General features: G+C 35.6%; 1 protein-coding gene and 1 pseudogene across 18 annotated transcripts in view; both read left to right on the forward strand.

Moving 5' to 3' along the window:
- MAP2 (microtubule associated protein 2) overlaps nt 1–24,126 on the forward strand; it is a 293,705-nt gene that overhangs the window by 71,858 nt on the left and 197,721 nt on the right. For all 18 annotated transcript variants that reach the window (XM_049106437.1, XM_035710979.2, XM_035710992.2 and 15 more), the window contains exon 2: nt 4,825–4,874. The gene's annotated coding sequence lies outside the window, so the exon portion shown is untranslated. The remainder of the gene's footprint in view (nt 1–4,824; nt 4,875–24,126) is intronic.
- LOC112656830 (U2 spliceosomal RNA) lies at nt 16,257–16,458 on the forward strand (annotated as a pseudogene).

A 24,126-nucleotide genomic window follows, 5' to 3' on the forward strand; every position in this document is an offset into this window, starting at 1 on the left:
AGGGGGGGGGGAGCTAAAAAAGGAGGTAGATGTTAAATCAGGTCATGAAAGTGGGGCCCTCATTTTGACAGTGGCTGTATGAGGGCGCAGTGAGAAGGTGGCTACATACAAGCCAGGATTAGGGCTCTTATCAGAATCTGACCAAGCCAGCACTCTGATCGAGGACTTCCAGCCTCCAGAACTGTGGGAAAATGCATTTCTGTTGTTTAAATCACCTCATCTATGGCATTTTGTTGTGGCAGCCTGAGCTAAGATACTTGCCCATACAGTAGTTAGAACATTCTTCCTCCTTTGCACTGACACTGTCTCTACCTGAGTTGACTCTTCGTTATCATTTACTGGTACTTGGGATGGAGCGACCTAAGTGATTCTTCTTTAATCTCCTCTCATCTCTGATCCAGTCTACACAGTGTTGCCAGATTCAGTTACCTAATTATGCCATTCTTGAATTTAAAACCTTCAGGGGTTCACTTTAGCATACAAAATTAAATATATTTAATTATGTAGCCTCCTCAGCTTGTCATTCAAGGTTATTACCCTATACAGACCCAACTTAGCCTCTCACCCAGTTAGTGTTTTTCTTGTGTGTTCTATTCCAGTCAGGTAGGACTGCAGGTGTTTGTACAGACAGCCCCTGGCGTTGGCTTCTTTCATTACTTTGTTTTTGCTGAGTCTGTTGTCTGAGTTGGTCTTCTTCCCATTCCATCTCCACTTATCAAAATCCTTTACCTCCTTCAAGGCCCAACTCAAAGGCACAACCTCTGTGAATCCTTATCTATATAATAGGATTTTGTTGTGTGTGTGTTTTTTTTCTCCTTTGATCTCCTGTAGCTCTTTGCTGGTATTTCTCTGTGACAGCAGGCATATTCTGCTTTGTATCATAGCCTTTGTCTTTTGGCTTTTCATAACCACCGCACCATCCCACCACATTCTAACTAAGCTCTTTGATGGCAAAGAACTTTGGATCCCTGAAATACTATATAAGGCTATTAAAAAAAAAAAAAAAACCCAAAACACAGAACTACTCTACATTAAAAAAATATTATAAACAAAGAGCACTTAAGTTATTTTTTTAATAGAATTGATTTTTAATCTGTCTTGCAACTGCAATTTTCCCTACCTTTATAAATTGAAACTCAAGCAGTAACTTTTCTGTTACTCAAGCAGCAACAGTTTCTGTAAATTGAGATTCACATATAATTTTAAGAAGGGAAAAGTGCAGCAAGTGTGAAAGGTGTTTTTTCAATTGACAATGAACCTTGATAATCTAATAGCTAAAATATGTCTGCTATTTTCAATTTTTATTTTGCATGAGGTATAAACAAGCATACTTCAGCTTGATACGGAGTTTATAATTTGATCGCCTCATCACAATATGATTTACAGTATGTAGGTATGAGATCATTTCTTATTGGAAAAGAGAGGAGGGAAAAAAGCTTTAGCAGATAACTCTCAAGATTATTTTCTGACATTTCCCCTACCTTTTTGTGGTGGAGCAAGAGGATGGAGAAGTGATGCTTTTATATGCTGATAAGTTAAGCTGCCTGGAAGCAGATGCTGAATCCTATTGAAAAGAATTTCATTTGAGTTATGCTTAGGGCATTGTTTAGCAGAGTACTACACAAAGAGTCTTGACCTGTGTGTTTGAAATGGCAGATGTTCACAGTGAAGATAGAGCCTTAGGGCAACATAAATCTTCACTATTCTGTGCCTATTTGCTCAATAACTGAGTTGAATAGAAAAAAAAAAAGACGTAGAGAGTTATTTACAAAGCAGCTGCTGTTGCTGCAAATGGAAGTGCTCCCCTGAAGATAAGAAAAACATGCAAACAACACAAAAACCTTAAAAGCCCAAGCAAGCCTAAATCCACCAGGTCAAAAATGAGCACCTCTTCTTCCTCAGAACTTTGTTTCCATTAAATATTTTTGATGCCAGTCAATTGGGACAAGGATGTTTTTTTCTTATTTCTGCCAAAAAGGGAATTTCAACTATTTCTTTAAATTTGGTGAAGCATCAGAAAAACACACAAATCACTTTCCTTCCGTTCTAAAAAAATATTTATTTATTTATTTATTTATTTATTTATTTATTTATTTATTTATGAGAGAGAGAGAGAGAGAACACGTGAGAGCACACAAACAGGGGTAGCAGCAGGCGGAGGAAGAGTCAGGTTCTGGACTCCGGGGCTTGGGGCTCAATCCCAGGACCCTGGGATCATGACCTGAGCAGAAAGCAGACACTTACTCCACTGAGCCACCTAGGTGTCCCACTCATTCATTTGACAAATACTTACATTCTTCTGCGTGCTAAACACCTTGCTAAGCCTATGGGTTCAACTACAAGGTTCTCACAGCTAAAATAATATTAACATTTAAATAGAGTTTGCATTTGGCTCATGCTATATGAAAAAGAAACTAGAAGTTTTTGGAGGCAGGGCTGGGTTTGGGGGGAGGACGGTGGTGACAGCAATTTAGAATTTCTCCCCATGTACGAAACACATACAGCAGCCTGTTTTTTTGTGCCATGAAGCCTGGCTTTTGCAAACTTCCTAAGTATCATTTTGTTTTTACTGGGAAAGTATGTATATGTTTGAAAGTGCCTGTCAAAAAGATAAGATCTAACCTATTTCAAAGAATATTAAGATATGAGGATACAGATAGCATGAAGAGAAGTAGCTGTGGCCAAATGGTAAATTGAGGCTTGTAGGGCGCTCACACATGCGCACGTGTGTGTGTATATATATATATAGTGCACACAGCCGCATGTACATTCATTCAATGTTGACCCACTGTTGGCTGCTGCTCTGCCCATATTTTCCTTCCTATTTTAGGAAAAGTTTTCTTCCTCTCCTTTCCTTTCTCTCTCCTTTACTGGTCCTTTTTCTTTGTTTATTCTTTCCTGCTTTCTTTTTTCTTTAAATTTCTGGAGCAAAACTGAAACCAAACCAAACAAAAAAACTGCGCTTAATATCAGTGAGTGTCCCAAACTTTCTCAGTTTATGGCATCCTGAGTGTCTCATAATTTTTTTCATGGCAGCCTATAGGTCAAAAGAAAGACTTTACAGCTCCATTTAATTAGGAAAATAAATATGGATATCCTAACAACTTGGTTGCCTTTTGCAAAAAATTACATGAAAATTGAATGAAAAATCTTTTTACTTCATACTTAGAAACCCACAATTACTTACTAATGTGTGTGTGTGTGTGTGTGTGTGTGTGTGTGTGTGTGTGTGTACCTGCTGGGTATAGCCCAGCCCTCAAAGCCAGGAGTCAGCTTAGTTGTTCTCATCCTTGTGTCTTAGTCCACAGTGGCTTTCGTGCACTATTTGCTTTTCTATTACAAACATTATAAAAAATCCAACTTTACAAAGTTATCGTATCATTGAAATGGATGTAAGGTAATCTGATACTGAACCTGTGAACTACTTCAATTTTGTAGTTTGTGTTGGGCCTGATGGATGTTGCTGTGTTTCTTCATGAATTAAAGATATTTTATCCTTCTCTGAATTTACAGTGGCATCCTGGTGGCTTTATAAAAAAAGAATAATATATTTATCAAAGTTAAATAAAGTCAGGTGCTTGAAGTGAAAGTAGACCTATTCAAATGGTTAATCTTGAAAGTCCGTCAAAATGTCTCCACATTCTTTTTTTTCACCTTCACAAATTTATCCACCTATCACTTCATTCTTGTATAATAAAGTTCACTTTTTTAAGCACCTACCCTTAAGATTTAAAAGGAGGAGTTTCATTTCTAATTCTAGTTTTCCGTTTTACTGGTCTACTAGTATTTCCTTTTTGTTATCTTTTAATAAAAACTATATATTTGAGATGGATAACATGATGCTTGTAAGTACAGAGTGAAATGATTACTATAGGTAAGCTAATTAACATAACTCACTGGAGTGTATGAATCTTATTTTAAACTGTTCTTTTCATTAAATAATTAGCATTTACAGTTCATTAAGCTTTTGGATTTCACGTAGGAGTCTAATAATGAACCATTTGTAACAATGTCATGTGGAACATATTCTAGCTTCTAAGCCGTTAACTCACAAACACACTTTTGGAAACTAACTTTTTTTTTTAATTGGAGATTTAGCCATAGACACTCCCTGCAGCAAGTCAGGAATTTTACTCAAGTCATTTTAGTTATTTTCTTTACTAACTGTCCAAAAGACAGGCTGACTTTTGGCACAGAAGTTTTGGGTTTGCTTTTGTCCTTGATGTACCTTCTATGGACTTCCATTTGACAGTGTGCTTTTCAGCATAATTTAGTGGCAAGGCTTAAGTGTAAGAAAGCCTTGGGAAGTTGGATGGTTGGATAGGTTGCCACTGGAATTGTTTTATTTGACTTTTGTTGTCTTTAAACAGATTGTTGATCCTGAACTAAAAATCTGCAGATTTTTAGACCATATTAAGGATCCAAATGCAGTAGTTTTATTATTATTTTATTAGTATTTTATTTTTATTTTATTATTTCATTATTTTCGATTAAACATCTTTCAAGAGAAGTGATAGTACACGGAGTACGGAATTTGTTTAAAAAACTTTTTTTGGTTGATATCTTAGAATATAAGCACAAGCATTATTCTGCTTTACATAGGACCAAATTAGGGCATTTAATAGATCTTGTTAGATGAGTATATAGAAAGTAATCTAACATTTTATAACTCCATAACCCCCATTGTTGTAAATGTGTGTGTTGTCAGCTAGTACACTTTATGGTGCAAGAAACCAAGTAACTTCATCTTCTTCCTTAGTAAAATAAAAGATTGAATCATTCAATTGATTTCATTTACAGAATGTTTTTGTGTTTATATTTCAGACTTTATTGATCTGATCCAGGGTATCTTGGGACTGCTGGCTGGAATTAAGGTTGGTGATGTGTTTATATTGATAATTAATAAGCTGTGAAATAAAATAGAAGCATCTTGGGATTTGGACAGCTGGATCAAATAACTCTTGCAGAGTGTAGTGTAGAAAGCTGAAACTTAATGAAAAATGGATACATTTCAGGCTTGGGGCACTTAACACACACGTTTTCCTGAGTAGCATTTGCTTTCCTAGTTAGTATCAACTTCAATTATCAACTATTGTTTCCTTTGTTTTACCTGTCTTACTAGCTGAATGTTATCAAATGAAAAGATCCAATTCTACTGTATTCATTTAATAAATACAGAAACCAAAGGAATTACTTCTTGGTAATGCTAGCTAATATTTTAAAGAATGGTCAGCTTCCTGGGATCCCTGGGTGGTGTAGTCCGTTATGTGTACAGCTCTTGGTTTCAGGTCAGGTCATGATCTCAGGGTCTGGAGATCAAGAGTCAGGTTCTGTGCTCAATGGAGAGTCAACCTGATATTCTCTCTCTCCCTCTCCTTCTCCTCCTCCCTACCCTGTCTAAAATAGTAAATAAATCTTTTTTTTTTTTTTTAAGGAAGAATGGTCAGCTTCCTGAATTTGCAAGGAAAACACTTGAAGCAGAGTTTGGTAGTCACGTTTCCTAAGGAGGGTAGAGCTGAAACATTGCTTATCAAATGCAAACTTCAATTAATTGGCAAAAGTGTTAAGATGGCATTCCTTTTGTTCTATTTTCTTATTCCTTGTTTACATGGGAGACCCTAAACCAGCTTAACTGAGTTTAAGTAGTAACATAGCATTAGAGGGCGCTTACATCGGTGGGCTTGAAATTTCATTTATCCCTTCTATGTTCTTCTCTAGAATATGTATTTAGATTTTATAACAAAAGAAAAAAACTAATCCCTGAATGAAACGAGGGCTTTTGTTGCTCATGTAGGAACAAAATGCCAGATGTTGCTAATTTTTTTGTATGGGGCTTTGATTAATGATTAACATAAAGAAAAACATTGGCTTGTCATTTATGCTTACATTAATCAGGAATTTAGGCTTCAAAGCCCCATATTTACCCTTCAAATTGCAGAGTCTAGCACAATAGCAGGCATACAGTAAATATGTACCTTTCCTGGCTTCAAATTCTGACCTCATTCTTCCGCCCCGATACATACACACACAAACACACAGATGCAGGACTGTTATTTCTCTTTTTCATGTACAAACTGTGCTTTCCTATCCTTGAAATACACATGGATTGTAGTAAATAGACTATGTTGGAATCATGCCTACTGATAATTAGAAACAATAAGGAAGAAAGTATAATGTTTACATGAGGATAGTTAAAATCTCTGTAACCTGTATTATTTGTGTTCATTTAGTTTGGAGTTGAATTTATTGAAGGTGCTTAGCCTGGCTTCCTTTCATATTCACTACTCAGTACATTTTTGTGTAAGCTTGCACATATTTAAACATGGAATTTCTTGTAAGACTTTGAACTTTTGCTTCTCTTCTTTCCCTGCTAGCCCCTATCCATCTGCCAAGCAGAAATTACAAGTAGAATGAGATTGTTGGCAAAGTATAAATCTTTGAATCAGGAATATTTTCATACACAGGGTTAGCTTTGAATTGTTACTTTTTCATTTTACATAAATCATATTTTGTCCCTCTTTATGGTTTGTTTTATGGTTAGTATGGTCAACATGGCAACTTGAAATCTCATCCCATTTTGGCCACTTTTCAGAAAGAAGAAAAAGATAAGAAGCATGTAAAAAAATAAGTATTTTATTAAATTAAAAAAAAAACTGTTAAGAGTTATACATAAAAACTTTTCTTGATCTGAACCACTACCCATCTTCCATGTGTAGAGTTTCCTGTATTTAGTCTAGTTGTGGAGAGTCAGAATGACTTATATATTCCAAAATAAATGTATCAATGAAAATATATAAAATATATATAGAAATGGAAATGTATTTACATCTTTCATATTGCTAGGTTTCCTACATGTATATGTGTGGTTCAGCACAATTGGTATTGTTTTACTTTTCAACTGAGAATAAATTAAATTTGGTAGTTTTCTAAATCATATTTTGGAAAAGTAGCTAGATTTAGCAAATCTTTTAAAAAATATATTAATTCACCAGAAACAGATTCTCAACATAAAATAAATATATATAATGAAAATTACTATTCTTTTCTAAACTAGAGCTAAGTTCTTTTGCTTCAGGAAAAAAAAAAAAAAAGGTTTCCCTCATAGAAAAGCTTCTTCTTAATATTAACTAAGCAAAATGACTTGCTAGATGAAAGCAAGTTTTAGATAGGGATATATAAAATAGGATATCAGAAATGTCCTTGCACTTCTGCATAGCAAAGGAAACCATGAACAAAATGCAAAGGCAACTTATTTGAATGGTAAAAAATATTTGCAAATCATATATTTGATGAAGAATCCAAAATATATATATATAACTCAATAGCAGAAACACAATTTGATTAAAAAAAGGATAAAGGACTAAATAGGACACTTTTTCAAAGAAGACATACCTATGGCCAATAGATACATGAAAAGATGGTCAACATCACTAATCATCAGGGAAATGCAAATCAAAACCATAGTGAGATGTCACCTCATGCCTGTCAGAATGGCCAGTATCTAAAAGACAAACAACAAGTGTTGGCAAGGCTCTTATATAGAAAAGAAAACCCTTGTGCACTGTTGGTGGGAATGTAAATTGCAGCCACTGTGTAAAACAAACAAAACAGTTAACCATTCTCAAAAAGTTAAAAATAGAGCTAGCCTATAATCCAGCAATTTCACCTCTGGGTATTTATCTGTGGAAAATGAAAACATTAACTGAAGAAGATATATGGACCCTCATGCTCACTGCAGCCTTGTTTAAAATAGTCAAGGTATGGAAACAACCTCAGTGTCCATTGATGGATGAATAAAGAAGATGTGGGATGTGTGCATGCGCACATGTGTGTATACAAGATGGAATATTATTTAGCCATAGAAAAGAATGAAATTTTGCCATTTGTGCCAACATTAGTAAGCATTGAGGGCATTATGCTAAAATGAAGTAAGTCAATCAGAGAAAAGCAAATACCATATGATCTCACTTATATATGAAATCTTAAAAAGAAAAGAAAAAGAGAAAAAACAACCCAAGTTCATAGATACAGAGAACAGATTGGTGGCTGCCAGAAGCAGAAGCATGGGTAGTGGGTGAAATGGGTGATGGGAGTCAAAAGGTACAAACTTTCAGTATTAAAATAAATAAGTCATGAGGATGTAATATACAGCATGGTAACTATACTGTACTGCATATTTGTAAGTTGCTGAGACAGTAGATCTTAAAAGTTGTCATCAGAAGAAAATTAAATTTTATAACTGTAAGGTGACAGATTTAACTGACCATTAATGGTGATCATTTTGCAATCTATACAAATACTGAATCATGTTATATACCTGAAAGTAATGTGATGCTCTATGTCAATTATACCAATAAAAATTTTAAAAAAAGAAATATCCTTGTAATATTTTATCAATTCTAAGATTTTTTCACATTAAACCATGTAAAATAAAAAAAAAATGCCATAGTTAAGTTGGCAGATATTTTCTTTCTTCCTCAAATGAAATGTCTTATGATGGATCTTACCTTAGATTTTATGAAACACAGTATTACTGACTTTAGATTAGGAAGAAACATCATTCTCTAAAGTTATTACAAAAGGGAATCATTGTAAAGTCCAGAAACTAGAAAGTTAAACTTTATACTGATTTTTTTAAAACATTTTGCACACTTTTTACCTTTAAAATATGTGTATTGATTTTTCCAATTTCTTTTTTTCTCTTTATTAATAATACTGCTACCAATATTTTGGTATATTTCCCTCCACTTTTTGTCTTGCTTTGTTTTCACAAAATTGAAGTTAAACTATATTCTGTACCTTCTGGTTACTTGATAATGTGATTTTAATAGCTATGTGATGTTTTATCCTATAGCTATGCTATGATTTTTTTCACTGTTTTACTTATTGTTGGACATTCAGACTATTTCCAGTATCTTATTGTTTCAATTTGGACCTGGGCCTCCCTAACTCTAATACTACTTCTGCCTCCAATTCTGATGTTTCGTATATGTTTCCATACTACCGAGCTGCTTGCCATCAAGTTCTTTGATTCCAGTATCTTATCTGTAAAATGGGAAGAAAAATAACTTATACTTCACTTAAAGATTAAATGAGGTAATGCACAGTTAGGAGTTTTAAATAGTGAGTATTCAAAATCCCTGGGTTTTACATGACTAATAAATTCTGGTGCTTCTCTTAAGACAGGGAATAAACCTAATGAAGATCTTTAAATTATTGTCATAAAACAAAATATATAAATGAAGCCAGAAGATTTATACATATATAAACTGACATTTATATGCATTTTAAACTGACCAGAGACTAATTTCTATATGCTCTGCTGAATGATAGTTATCTTTTATTAAAGATACTATTAACAAACTAAGCAGCATATTGCACAATTGAGCGGATTTTCACTTAAGAAAAAATAATGTAGAAAATGTGAATACTCTAATAGGAGTGGGGAGAGAGGATACTCTTATGTCTCTTCTGAGTAAGCTTTGTGTTTTGAGCTTTGCAGAATCAAGACAAATAAGTCTTTGACCAGCTACATACTCAACCTTCGGGACCACCTCAGAGAGAATCCATATTTCTGCTCCCACTTGTGTCATGTTTTTTCACACAGCCCTCATAGCATTTGCTCATACTTCTTTATGTTATGATTAATTCTGGACATTTCCTTTCACTCCTGCTAACTCATAGCAACTGGTATCTTTGCCATTTTGTCTCATGCCCTAGTCAGGCCATATAGGAGTAGACATCCAGGAAATGCTTATTTTATAAATTATAAAGATTAGAAGCCTCAAAGAACAATTTTATTACATATCTATAAACTAAATATACAGCTAAATATATATACATATATATATGTATATATATCCTAATAATTATTAGTCATTGTATTTTCTTCCCTGGTGACAGAAAAATCTGAGCAAAAAAGTAAGGACTTTGAACAAATCACTCAAAAGACATTTGAAACAGTAACAATCATTAGGTTTAACTTGAGGAATTTTAAAAAGTGAAGGTATAAGAATGGTGATTGTTTTGTCATTCCGCTTTATTCTCATGTTTAGCATAATTTAATAATAGTATAAATAAATATACTTAGGATGAAAACTTACCCAGAATTCTAATTACTGGATTGTCATGTGACAAAGTGACTTAGAGATTCCAGAAAGATTTGTAAAATGCCTAATTATTTGCTTACCACTTTAAGGAGAGATACAAAGCTGCTAGCATCACATTTCAAACTGGAAAGACCAGTTGGATCTAGGGAGAATTTGCTCTCCCCTGTGCAGCTTTCCGAAATCTGAAGCATCATAAATGCTTCTTTCTTCCTTTGTATAAAAAGTAATCCTTTCCCGTTACAAACATTGAAAAAAAAAAAAAAAAAAAACAAGCTTTGTGACATGATTTGGAATGGGAGAGGTTGGGGCAGAATGAAGTGGGGGTGACAAGTGTAAGGGAGGAAAAGTTGTGCCTTCTTTCCTTTTAGGTTCTTTGGCTAGCCTAATAATTAAAGTGATATAAGACAGACTAACAGGAGACAAACAGATTTAATTTTGTACAAGAGCTCATAAAAATATGGGACTCAAAGAAGTGACCAAAGCAGGCAGCTTTTATACCTTTTAGACAAAGAAACAATAAATTTGTGAAAAATTGACAAGATAAAGAAGTTTGGGCTTAGGGATAGTAAATTAGTGAGGAAGTAACAAGGTTTATTTATACAGCCTCTTGGACTCTGAATTCCTTCTCTCTGGCGATAAGGTATCTCTTTACCTCCTGGTACAGGGAGAGAACCTTTCATAAAGGAGATTTATTTCCTGCTTTCAGAAGGACAAAAGAGGGTCAGAGTGTCTTTCTTGCACTGGCTGTTCCTTAAGTAACTTTTATTTAAAATAATCAATATGCCAAAGTGACATATTATGGGGTAGTCTGCCCAGAACCTAACCACAGGCAAACTTGCTATCACTTCTCAATCTCCTCACATGGTCTAGTGAAATACCTCAGGAAAATACGTTTCCAGAAAATACGCTCCTTTATTTTGACAGAGTCTTGACATACTGAGGAACTAGGCTTGTTGATGCCACAGAGGACAAGCAGAAAAATACAACTCACTGGAAATATATTAAGTAACTGCTAATGAGTCTATTTTTTCCATGTTGAAAAAAAAATTCTAGCTGAGTCTTTTTTTCTTAACTAAATGTTTATAGTATCAAATGGCTACAAAGGACAGCCCCTTGGCTATGTTTTCACATAAACCACTTGCTTCTGAAATCAATCCTGTGGATTTAATTCACAGATCAGCCAATTTTTATTCTTTTCCTGAATTCATGGACAAGAAAGAATGTTGTTCCAAAGAATAGCACAGCTGATGTTTTTTGCAGTTTATTTATATCATTAAAGAATACCATGACTTTAATTTGGGCCTATATCTTATTAGGGAAGTTTGGAGGATTTAAAAACATAAGAAGTACATTTTCTTCTTATGTAAGGACTCCATTCATTTAGAAATCCTTTATTTCTTTTATAGCCTACTTATTACAAAATAATAACTTTGTATTATTGAAAGGGGATATGCTTTCTTCTTCCTCAGCTTCTATAAATCCACATGATAGTAATTTTCATTAGTTATTCATCTAAGAATAGAAAATCATCAGTTACATAGCAGAAAAAAGAGCATAACGTATAATAATACAAGTTAGATAGCTATACAGATATGTATACTAGTGTTGGAGAGTTTTGCTAATGAACACGACAAGGGCTTTACTTTTGGGCACACCTGATGGACCGTTCCTGTAAAATTAACTGTCTTTTCTGAAACAGTCCCCTACAGTTATTTAGCAATAAAGAAATATTAGTTGAAAAACCACATAAACTTAGTTTCATTCCATTATTATTCAATGTCTTGTGACCATCACCTTATGTTGTTTCGGAATCTTTGCTTTGTTTACTTTTCTTCCCATGACTCAAATTAGTAAAGAGCTGAATAAAAACAAAACACTTAATACATTATACGCATCCTTCTATGTCTATTTCTATATCCACCCATGTCTCTCTCTCTTTCCCCCCTCCTTTCTGTCTTACAGTAATACTTTATGTCTGTCACATAAAGTTTATAGTTCAAAAGTAGAGCAAGCATATGAGCCAGTTTTTAAAATATAAATAGATATTTAAAAGTTTAGGTACTATTATCCTCATTTTATGCATAGAGAAACCTAGTCACAAACCAGACACAATTTTTATAAAAGACTATTTCTGTAAAATGTAATAGTTCTTAAAAATATAAAAAAGTCTTTTGGGGGATAAAAATAAGTACAAAAATATACATTTATCCAAACGTAATTACTTGCTTATATGAGTATACACCATTAGTGATGCCATTTAGTGAAGCCATTTAGTGATGGCTTCATTTATAAGATATAAGATATTAACCTTCAGAATAATCAGTAAGGGTGAGTTTGATATCTGTTGCCTGAAGATGTTTTACCTAGAGAGTGTAAATACCTTTTCAGTCTTGTCCTTAAATCTATTGCCATGTGTCAGTGCCTTGCCAGAATTAGTTTTCTACAAAGAAGACTAAGGTACTAGAATGAGCTAGTTCACTTTTTGAAAAACACCTCTGCTAGCATTTTATTTATTTATTTTTTAAGATTTTATTTATTTATTTATTTATTTATTTATTTATTTATTTATTTATGAGATACACATAGAGAGAGGCAGAGACATAGGCAGAGGGAGAAGCAGGCTTCTTTCAGGGAGCCCAATGAGGGACTCAATCCCCAGCCCGGATCATACCCTGAACCAAAGGCAGACGCTCAACCACTGAGCCACCCAGGCATCCCTGTGCCAGCATTTTAAAGGGATTTAAGCCAGCCATGAGGAATATTCAGCCCCATAGAGGAAAATAAATTAAACCACAGGGATTTATTTATAAGCATAGATTTGTCCATGGGATGCCTGGGTGGCTCAGTTGGTTAAGCATTTGACTTCGTTTTTTTTTTTTTTTTTAAGATTTTATTTATTTATTTATTTGAGAGAGAGAAAGAGAGAGAGAGAGAGAACATGCATACACGTAGGGGGATCAGCAGAGGGAGAGGGAGAAGCAGGTTCTCTGATGAGCAAGGAGCCTGATGTGGGGCTTGACCCTAGGACCCTGGGATCATGACCTGAGTGGAAGGCAGATGCTTAACCTACTGAGCCATGCAGGTGTCCCTTGACTCTTGGTTTTGACTCAGGTCATTATTTCATGGGTCCTGAGATAGAACTCAGGCTCTGGCTCCCGTATCAGTAGGGAGTCTGCTTGAGGATTTTATTCCTCTGCTTCCCCCTCTCCCAGGTATAAATGAATCTTTAAAAAGCAAAACAAAACAAAAAACCAGATTAGCCCATGAAGGAACCAAGGACCTCATTTCTGAATCCATTAGGAAAAGAAAAATTAACAATTCCCTCCTCTAATGGTGATTTTTATTTTTATTTTCAAGTTTTTTCATTGTTCAAGAATTTTAGGTAAGTTTGACAATATGGAAAAAAATGGGTCACTGAGTAAAATGGTTACTTTAATAGGCAACTTTATAGATGCAAGCACTTCCAAATTCCACTTAATTTTCCATTATCTTTTAGGGACTCAGAGATGTAATACAGATGACAATTTGGCAATAATGTCATAGGGAGAGGACCTTTATATTTAGTTTCCCTTTGAGATTTTCCACCTGTTTTAACTCATTGGAAATTAGGAAATAAATTTTCCACTATTAGTAGTATGTTGCAAGCAGCTGTGTAGGCTAGGTGAAACCAATGACAAAAAAAAATTGTACATTCAGGCTAGGCTATCTTATATAGGTGTTTAAGTGTAGTGGGATCACCTTTTCTTATATTTCACAATGTATTACACAACATAAGAAATACATGTTACATGTTAATAGTTACTTAAATTACCTTAAAATATCTTATAGTACTTGAATAATTGTGCATCAACTATAAACATAAATCCCTAGAAAAGTTACCTGAATAGTTTTTATTTACCTTATCAAACAACATTCTCTCTCCTTCACCATACCTGGAATTGCTGTTTGTTTGTTTGTTTTTACATTGCAGAGACTAAATAAATACTCGTTAATTTTATGATTTTCCTGTATCTAGTGTCTCTTTAGATTAAACATAGTATCTCCTCCACTTCTATGGCATGGTTTGCTCAGTGATTTTTTATCACTTCATTATTTTATTTCACAAAGACCACAAAGATTTTGTTCTTGATACTTATTTCATCATTTTGATCCTGCCATATATGGTGTCAGCTAATCAAACCATTTTCTTGGATGCAGAGTCATTAGCTAAGGTGGCCCCAAGTGGCAGTACACACCACTTCATAGGGCGGGATGATTTTGATGGGTAGGGGAGGCAAGAAATGTGCCCAAGGAAGAGAACGGTTAATGTTAAACAAAAACAAAAACAAAAACAAAAAACCTAGTCACAGATAAATGCCTGATAGCCAAATGGAAATTTTGTAAAAGGAAAGGAGGAGGAGTAAAATAGCCCAGATAATAACTCTTTTGCCTAGTCTAGACTTATTTCTAAATCATGAGTTGTTATCTGTACTTTCATGTTAAAGTCTTTGCACATATGAAGTAAGTCTACACCAGAGGTACAGTTCCAGTGGAACAGAACAGTTATTAATAAGTCAAGGATTGAGAATACACTTGCAGTCGTTTGGGTGCTAGGTTCTGTGGATGCTTTAGAAGTATTAAAAATGGTTCCTTTGTTCTCAGATAACTTGCAGTCAAGGAAAGGGAAAGCTAAACCATATAAATAGTAACTAATACATGGTGATCATGTATTAACCTTCTGAGCCAAATACTAGGTACATGACTTTCTAGAGTGATCTAGAGAAAATATAATTTACTGTGGTTACAGAGATCTAAAAAAAGAAATTTCAGTTGGGTTTAAAGGTGAATAGAATTTAAATAGGCAAAATAGAAAGTGAGATCTAGAAAAAAGAAGGGCATTTCTTGAAAGAGTTTTTTTTTTTTTTATGATAGTCACAGAGAGAGAGAGAGAGAGAGAGAGAGAGAGAGAGGCTCAGAGACACAGGCAGAGGGAGAAGCAGGCTCCATGCACCGGAGCCCGACGTGGGATTCGATCCTGGGTCTCCAGGATCGCGCCCTGGGCCAAAGGCAGGCGCTAAACCACTGTGCCACCCAGGGATCCCTCTTGAAAGAGTTCTATGGAAGCTGAGGCATAAAGAAAGTACCAAAGATTAAGAAGTTAGGAAACGTGAAGCAGAAGGTATTAGGACAGGTTTAATTTGGACCTGAATTTTACCTCTTCCCTCTCTTCTTCTGTCCCAGCCTTAGTTTTTTTTTTTTTTTTCTTTATTTATTTTCCACAAGTATTTGTTGAACTACGTTAAATGACAGAAAGAATACAATTTAGTAACAAGTTTGGTGTCCTCTGTTCGTGGGGAAACAGTCCATGATTGGGGGATTACAGTGCCTCACAAGCAGTAGAACAGTGTTTCTGATGGACTTTAAGCAGGTTTTATAGAGCATTAAAAAAGGCAATGCACAAAGACATGATAGGCTAGGAGGTTGGGATTTCTTTATAAGCATGTTCTACATAAAGCTGGGTTGTAGGATTGTGACTGGTTTGTGTTAGGATTCCCTGATAGTTGTTTCCCAAAAGTGCAGGCTCACTTAAGTTTAGATTTGTGACCTGGGCTGGGCATATCCTTTATCTACTTTTATGTGTGTATGTGTATGTGTGTGTGTGTGTGTTTTAACTCTGAACAGAAGTTCAATACATCATTAGATCTTTCATACTCTTCTTGTGCACAAAGAATAGTTACATAGGGAAATATTCCAAGAGCTTCCATTAAGAAAGCTGCATTTGTATGTTAAATTTTGTGAAAAAAAAATAATATCTCAGATACATGGGATCTCGTGTTCCAGCTGACATTCATGCTATCAGGATTTATTTTGATATTGATGTTTTGATATTTTGATATTTATGTTGCCAAGTTTGTGTATAATTAAGGGTAAATGAAGTAGTAAGATTAAGTACTATATCTCTTTATTAAATTTCATATGAGAAATATGGAACCTTACCACTTAAATTGTTTGTTAAATTATTTAAAAGGGCTCCAGTACAGGGAGAAGGGTTAATTGGAATTGAAATTGTTGAGGAAATATAATAACAAACTTCTCCCAATGTAGAATTCCTCTTCACAAAGGTAGTAGGGAGAGAAAAAACAAAACAAAACAAAATTTCTATTATTGATCGCTTCTCGGCCTTTTGGCTAAGATCAAGTGTATTATTGAATAAGCATAAACTAGAATGTGATACACATCACAGGCAATCCACCAAGAGATTGCATAGACCAAAAGAAATTTCACCCATTTTTATAATCAAGCAGATAAAACCCATTATGTACGTGCTTTCAGGAGAAATAACTAATCCTCAAGTAAGAGCACTACATTTAATCTGGGGTGACCATGTGTGTTAGCTAATTGGCCTTCTCCAGAGGAGAGACAAACTTCTCACAACCTTTATGACAGCAAGTAGTTTTAGTTTGGAGCTAGAAGTCCCCTGAAGTTAGGCTCTTCATTTCCCACCAGAACTGGAGATAGAGAAGCTACCTCCCTCCATGTTTGCATTTTAAAAAGATGGCTCCCAGGCCCTTGAAGAAACATTCCTGACTGTGAGAGAGGGCAGAGGCTTAATTAGCCATTATAAAGATTTACAGACATTTGCAAAGGGGAGTGAAAGAAATTCTAAAAGATAAAGGAGAGAGAGAGAACGTCTCTACCCTTATTTTCAGCAAGCAGAATTAAACCTCTTGTTTTTCATTTGTATTTGTCCTTACAATGAATTCAATCATTATATCTTTTAAAAAGTAGTCAATGGATGGTTTTGATCCTCCAAATATACTGCTAGTATATTCTAAAACAAAGAAAAAAATAGGCTTTAAAGAGAAAAGATTTAGGTAAAATCTTTAGAGATTTTGGTAAATCACTACTCCTCAGTCATTACAACCTGTTGCCAAGTAAATTAGTGGGGCTGTACTGATGAGATTTCGCCTTTGTAAGGGAAAGCTCAGGCCTCTGCAGAGGGCAGAATGGACAATATAAAAATAACTTAAACTACTCCTTTAAGTGTGTTTGAGATCGACATCCAAAGCTTTCTGGTGCATTTAACTTAAACTTTCTCAACCAGTAGACCTCTGGTGCCATTCAAATGCTAATGTTTGGCCTTCTGCTTTTTTAAGGCTATGCTGGCTGGAGGTCATGTGACCCTAATTACTGCAATTATGAGCTTTCTGGGAGTAATCACTCTGGTTGCACCCCGAGTGAGCATCTGCTGATGATAAATAGATCCTGAGATTACTAAGCCCAGGCTTCCTTATAAGACATCCAGTTATTCACTCCTTAATATGTATACCTACACAGAACTCAAACCCATAGGCTCTAATAAGGACATTCTTTTCCCGTACAGGTTTTTTTTCTCCTTAAAATTTCTCTTTAAATATAGTTGGAACAGTTGAAAATGCGTATTTGTGTGAATATGTTAACATTCTAAAGAAGGACATGGAGAAAACTCTAATAATGACTAATACTGAAGCAGCACCCTTCACCTACATATATTTTAATTCTCTGTGCAGAGGAAAAAAAAATGTCACAAGGGCTTAATCCTTCCAGCAGAGGTATTATTTTATTTCATTTTATTCTGTTTTGTTTTATTAATCTGGGGGAGAAGACCTAACTTCTTATCATAAGGGTGTGCATTTAAGGGGAAATTCTCATTCTTTAACAAGGGAAATTATTTTCCCATGTAAGTAAGGACATTTCCTTCTCAAGAGGTTATAGTTTCATAAGATAGTTCTGTTTTTGTTTTTGTTTTTTTAAGCAGGATTTTTACCTTGTTCCTGGTTACTTCTAGTTTTCAGAATATAGTGGACTGAATTTTAAATTTCATCATGTATTATTGGGTTATTTTTACCCTGGCCCATATCACATGGTAACCTTTGAGCAAAACTCTGTTCATGTTGAATTGCTATCTTATTGAGATGATGTTGATTTACGACAGTGAAATTAAAGATGGTGCATGGCATCCTCGTTTAAAAATCCCTCATAGTGCCAACTTGCCTTCAAAGTTAGGTTTAGAGATGCCTGGTGGCTCAGCGGTTAAGCATCTGCCCTTGGCCCAGGGCATGATCCTGGAGTCCCGGGATCAAGTCCCACATGGGGCTCCCTGCATGGAGCCTGCTTCTCCCTCTGCCTGTGTCTCTGCCTCTCTCTCTGTCTCTCATGAATAAATAAATAAAATCTTAAAAAAAAAAAAAACAAAGTCAGGTTTAGAGCTTCTAATTTCCTATTTTAGTGTTGAGGCAGGCTAAGCTTATTTTTGGTCTGTGTAAAATGACACATGGTAAATTACCACTGTGATGTGGCAAGAAGTGTGCTAGGTATAGGATATGAAAGCTAAATTTCCCTTTACCCTTTTAGGTTCTTGGCTGAGACCCTCTGTAATAAAAGATTAAGAGGAGAAAAACAAATTTCATTTAATTTTGTGCATACGAGGGCCCCAAAGATACGAGATCCAAAGAAAAGATCAAAGCAGGCAACTTTTATACTGTGTAGACAATGATAATAAATTTCTGAAGAGTTGACAAGACAAAGAAGTTTGGGCTTGGATAGCAAATTAATGAAGCAGCAAGATTTGTTTATAGAGCCTTCTTGGCCTTGAAATCCTTATCGATGGCCGTAAGGATGCCTTGTATTCTCCACGTGCAGGGAGGGCATCCTTCATAGGGGGAATTTACTTCCTGCTTTCATAGGCAGAAAAGGATCAAGTTGTCCTTACATCAGCTGTTCTTGAGTAACTTTAATTGCAATTTATGAAATCCCAGAGTAGTGCATTTTGGGGTGGCCTGCCCTGAACCCCATCAAAGGGAACATGTCAGGCACAGTCTTGCTTTCTCATATTCAGGAGTGAACTTGAACAGCCCTTGAAATACATACATGCACTACAGCACATTTTTGTGGTGTGTCCACATGCAACATGGAGTTTGCTAAATTATTTGTCTTCATCTATTAATAAGTTAAAAATGTTATCTATTGATGGCTTTTATTTTTTATTTTTTTAAAAGATTTTATTTATTTATTCATGAGAGACACAGAGAGAAAGAGAGGCAGAGACACAAGCAGAGGGAGAAGCAGGCTCCTCGCAGGGAGCCTGACATGGGACTCCATCCCCGGTCTCCAGGGTCACACCCTGAGCTGAAGGCGGCGCTAAACGGCTGAGCCACCCGGGCTGCCCTATTGATGGCTTTTAAAAGATTTTTTGTGGCAGCACCTGTCAAGTTTCCCTCCTACCCTTTTTTCGTCATTACTAGGAAACAACACAATTTATTCTTAAGGAATAAAGAATGTATGATTGGATCATAACCTCTTCCTCCTACCTTCATCTGTGTGCCTTTGTGTTCCTGCCTTGCTTCTTGTAAACTCTTTAATCTTTTTTCCGTCCTTTTTTTTTTTTAAAGCTACTTCAGCTATAAGGATTTATATCTGTCTTTTCAAACTTCCCAGAGTAAGAACAGTAAAGAGATGTGGCCATACCAGAACTCTGTCAGCTGTGACTCTGTGCCCTTCAAAGATAATGCTAGAAGCACATTCATGTTCCATTTGAACTGATAGGCCAGGAAATTGGGATCTTGAGATCAATAGTTTAAGCTTTACATAGAAAATTTTATAATGTATTTTAAAGGACAATCTTCACATGCTAATTAGAATAATTAATGTTTCATGAGGATCAGGGCCCCTTTGATATTCCTTTTAATAAAATGATATATTAAATATTGATAATATAGTTCAGTTGTTCAGCATTATAAGACTTCCTATAAGTAAAATCATAAAACACACAATTTTTTTGACAAACCGTATATTTAGAGATTTGGTTCAGAAGACGTTTTCACAAATATAATTCAAATGAGGAGAGTTTCCTCACTTTTATTTAATTTTTTTAAGATTTTATTTATTTATTTGAGAGAGAGTGAGTGAGAGAGAGTGCACAAGTCAGGGGGGAGGGAGAGGGAGAAGCAGGTTCCCCACTGAGCAGACAGACCAATATGTGTGTGGGGGGGAGAGGCTTGATCCCAGGACCCCAGGATCATGACCTGAGCTGAAAGCAGACGCTTAACCTCCTGAGCCACCTGGGTGCCCCAGTCTGCTCACTTTTAGAGAAGTAGCAAAACCTATGGTGAGCTTCTCATTCTGGATGTAGAGCCAGACAGCTCATTTCAGCATCATTCCTACCAGTGCTCTGGTGCAAATGGTGGTGCTCCTTTCATTTCACCAGTTGGATCTCATCAATGATATGAGAGAAGATGTCAAGAAAAGGGAGTAACAGACATCAAGAGCGAATCAGAGCAGAAAGACATGGCTGTACATGTACAAGGCAGGAGTCAGGAGCGCTGCAAACATGGCCCCAGCAAAGATGATGTCATTTGCCACAAGATAACATTTTGAATTCTAAAGGCAGAGGAAGAAGCATGAGCTGACAAATCGTACAGATTGAGATGAATGGTGCTAAGTCATGTCATCAAAGTAGGTTGACAAATCTTAAAGTCAAGGTTGAGGAAAATATTGTCTTAGAGGATGTTTCAAGAAATGTTTGTGACAAATGCTTTTCCAAAGAACTTGAAAGTACTGTGAATCTATTTTATGATTTGGAGCCATTGATTGAGGGTTTAAATCAATATATTAAAAAAAGTTTCAAAATTGTTAGTATGTAGAAGAGGCTTGCGGTTGTAGGTCTCTCCCAATGAGAAGGATATGGCATGAGCCTCCAATCCTGGAAATTGTTATTAGCAGAGTCATTAATTAGGGTCTTTCTGAAAGCTCTTACTTGGCATTTTGTTTTTACCTCTTCACCTTTGGTCAAATCTTAAATCTTCCTCATCCAGGGAAAGTAGTAGTTGATGCTACCCCCTCAGAAATAGAAGTGTTCCACTCAGACATATTAGTTTAGAGACAGGAAACACAAACCAATCAACCAGAGACATCAATTCAGTGCAGCCCACAATTACAGGTGATGTAATAAGAGTAGTTGTGACTCTAATGAATTTATAGTTGTCGTTTCCTGTTTATCTCTGGTTGCCTGAATCTGGTTTGTAGATATGACATATCGTGTGCTTATGCAAAGGCACAAATTAAATTCGGATATTTGTATTCACCTGAAATTAGTTCCAGTAAGTATCTCATCCTTTGCTGTGTCCTTTCCCTTTATTCTCCATTGCTCTGTTGGGATACACGCTTACGAATCAGTTTCTTAGGGAAGTCTCCCTCCACTGGGCCAGATGTCTTGGTTGTGCATTCCTGTAACACCCTGACTTTTGTCTATCATGGCACTTCACTTGATTTACATTGCTTAATCAACCTTCATTTTTCTTATTAATTAGATTTTAAGTTCCTTGAAGGCAGAGACATTATATGCCTTGTCATTACCCTTTTTCTGTAACCTCACACCCCGCCGGCTATAGAATTTTTGTACCTAGTAGGTGTTGATTACGCTCACTGGTACTTCTTGGGCTGCTGGTTGCTGTTATTCCCAGGGGCTTGTACGCTTCTCTCAACTGCTGTCCTGAGCAGTTTATTCCTTTCTAATCATCCTCTCTGGGCTCCCCTATGGCCTTTTGCATGTTGGGGCTGGGGCTACATGCCACATCTTCCTTTCCTGCCTCTCCTGATTTTCGGGAGTCCCTTCTTCCTCTGGAGTCATACTCAACAGTCAACCAAAGTGCAATATCTTAGCCCTTAAGAAGCTTGGTAAATAAAAAAGAAATCTCTTTAAACTGCATGAGAGGAATCAGCAGACCTGTTCAGCTCCATTTGGCTTTTATTCACTTATTTTTTTGCCAGGTGGTCTGAATCAAGGATGGAAGTGCCCTACATTTCCAGATCTGTTTCCTACAGATTCAGTGTGAAGCACTTAGTGCTGTTTATATTTTAAGCGTAACTTTATAAAACTCTATTTTGAAAAGCTATGACTAACTATGGAAATACATAAAAAGAAAGTTAACGGAAATGAAAAGTCCCCTTTAAATCTGTTTGTCAAGGCTTCTCTCATTTAGAAAAAACAAAAACTATGTTGCTTGCCTCACTGATGATTTGTGCCAGTGTTCTTTCTCCTGTTTTCTGAAGATGCAAAATTTAGTTGGGCTTATTAAAACAGTTTAATGTATCAAAGGACTACATAACGTGGTGTGAGTAAATGTTGTTTCACAGCTTATTTTAGTATCTAGAATGGTTGGCATGGAAACCTTGAGAAGGCATTTTAGATGCTCGATACATATAAAGATTTTCATTTTGAAAGTCCTGGTTATCTTATTTTTTCCTTTTTAGAATCAATTTTAATGTTTATTTCTGTCTAATTTTAGAAATATATTTTTTTCCATAAGCAGAAGCAACTTCTTTAGTGAAAATTTTTAAAAGAAATATATATATTTTTTAGAAAATGATAAGGACATAGCCAGGGTCAGGGGGATAATTTTTAAGAATTAAGAGATTTAATTAATTGGGTACACATATAGACTGTGGAATCCTACAGAAATGGGTTGAAACACAGGTTCCAGCACTTACTAGCTATTTGACAATTGCTATATTAAATAGCTTCAAGAAATTGAGGTTAAAAATTGTTATGATAGTAATGAAAGGAAATGAATGAGGTATTATATGTAACATACATAGGAGAGTGTCCTGCATAAAGTACATGCTCACCAGCTTTCAGTCTTATATTTGTGAAATACAAGACAAGCAGGTAGAAAAAAAATCCCACTGAACACTTTGATTCAGAATCCTTTTCCTTAGCCATTCTTTTTTCCCATCCTTATGTCTTTTGCCTGAATGCTGTGAAATGTTGATTATGAAATGTCTCCAGACCTTCATTAATTTATATGTGCATAAACATCTGTGGATTATAACAAGGTATGAAAAAGTTCCATATCAATTATTTTTTTATTTTTATTTTTATTTTTTATTTTTTTTTAATTATTTATTTATTTATGATAGTCACACATTGAGAGAGAGAGAGGCGGAGACATAGGCAGAGGGAGAAGCAGGCTCCATGCACCGGGAGCCCGATGTGGGATTCGATCCCAGGTCTCCAGGATCGCGCCCTGGGCCAAAGGCAGGCGCTAAACCACTGCACCACCCAGGGATCCCAATTATTTTTTTAAAAATTCATTACCTGTTGTGTTGTTCTGGTACTGACTGGAGCTCTCTTACCCCATAATAGTGACCACCAGTGTCCCTTGGGATCCAGAAAGATGAGTTTGATTTTTGCCTCTTCTGTTAAGCAGCTGTATGACATTGAATAACAAACTGTGACTCTTAGGACCTGTGTGTTCTTTTCTATAAATTAACTGGAGATAAACTATATGGTTTCTAATGTATATATATTTCAGTTTTTAATACTTTCATTGTCATCTATCTGGGTGTCAGGACAAGGTCTCAATTTCTGGATGCCATTTTTTTTTCTTGACACTGCACACTAAACACATATATGGTATTGGACATTATATAATAAAGCTTATTTTTTATCCTTTACAGCCCTAAATCTGCCATTTCTGCAATACTCAAAGACTGTCAGACTTTTAAAAAAATAACTTCAAGGGGCAGCCCCAGTGGCTCAGTGGTTTAGCGCCGCCTTCAGCCCAGGGCGTGATCCTGGAGACCCGGGATCGAGTCCCGCGTCGGGCTCCCTGCATTGAGCCTACTTCTCCCTCTGCCTGTGTCTCTGCCTCTCTCTGTGTGTCTCTCATGAATAAATAAACAAAATCTTTAAAAAATAATAATAATAACTTTAGGTAAATAAGCAACTAATTTTTTTAAACTTAGAATCACAGACTATTTAGCAAGTTTGATGATACCAGTTTTCCAAAAATCCCAAGCAAATAAATGGCAATTATTTTTAAATCTATTTTCAAAAACACGGATGCCAATTTTCCATCTCCATATTTAGAATTGGTATTTCTTAGGCATAAAACAGTTAAAAAACAATTGGTATATCTTATGCCAAAATAACCAAGTTAGATGAGGAAGTTATGATGAGAGAACAACCCAAAGTAGCAACTTTCTCATATTATAGAAT

This window comes from Canis lupus, chromosome 37 (assembly GCF_003254725.2).
Source record: "Canis lupus dingo isolate Sandy chromosome 37, ASM325472v2, whole genome shotgun sequence".
Taxonomy (NCBI): domain Eukaryota; kingdom Metazoa; phylum Chordata; class Mammalia; order Carnivora; family Canidae; genus Canis; species Canis lupus.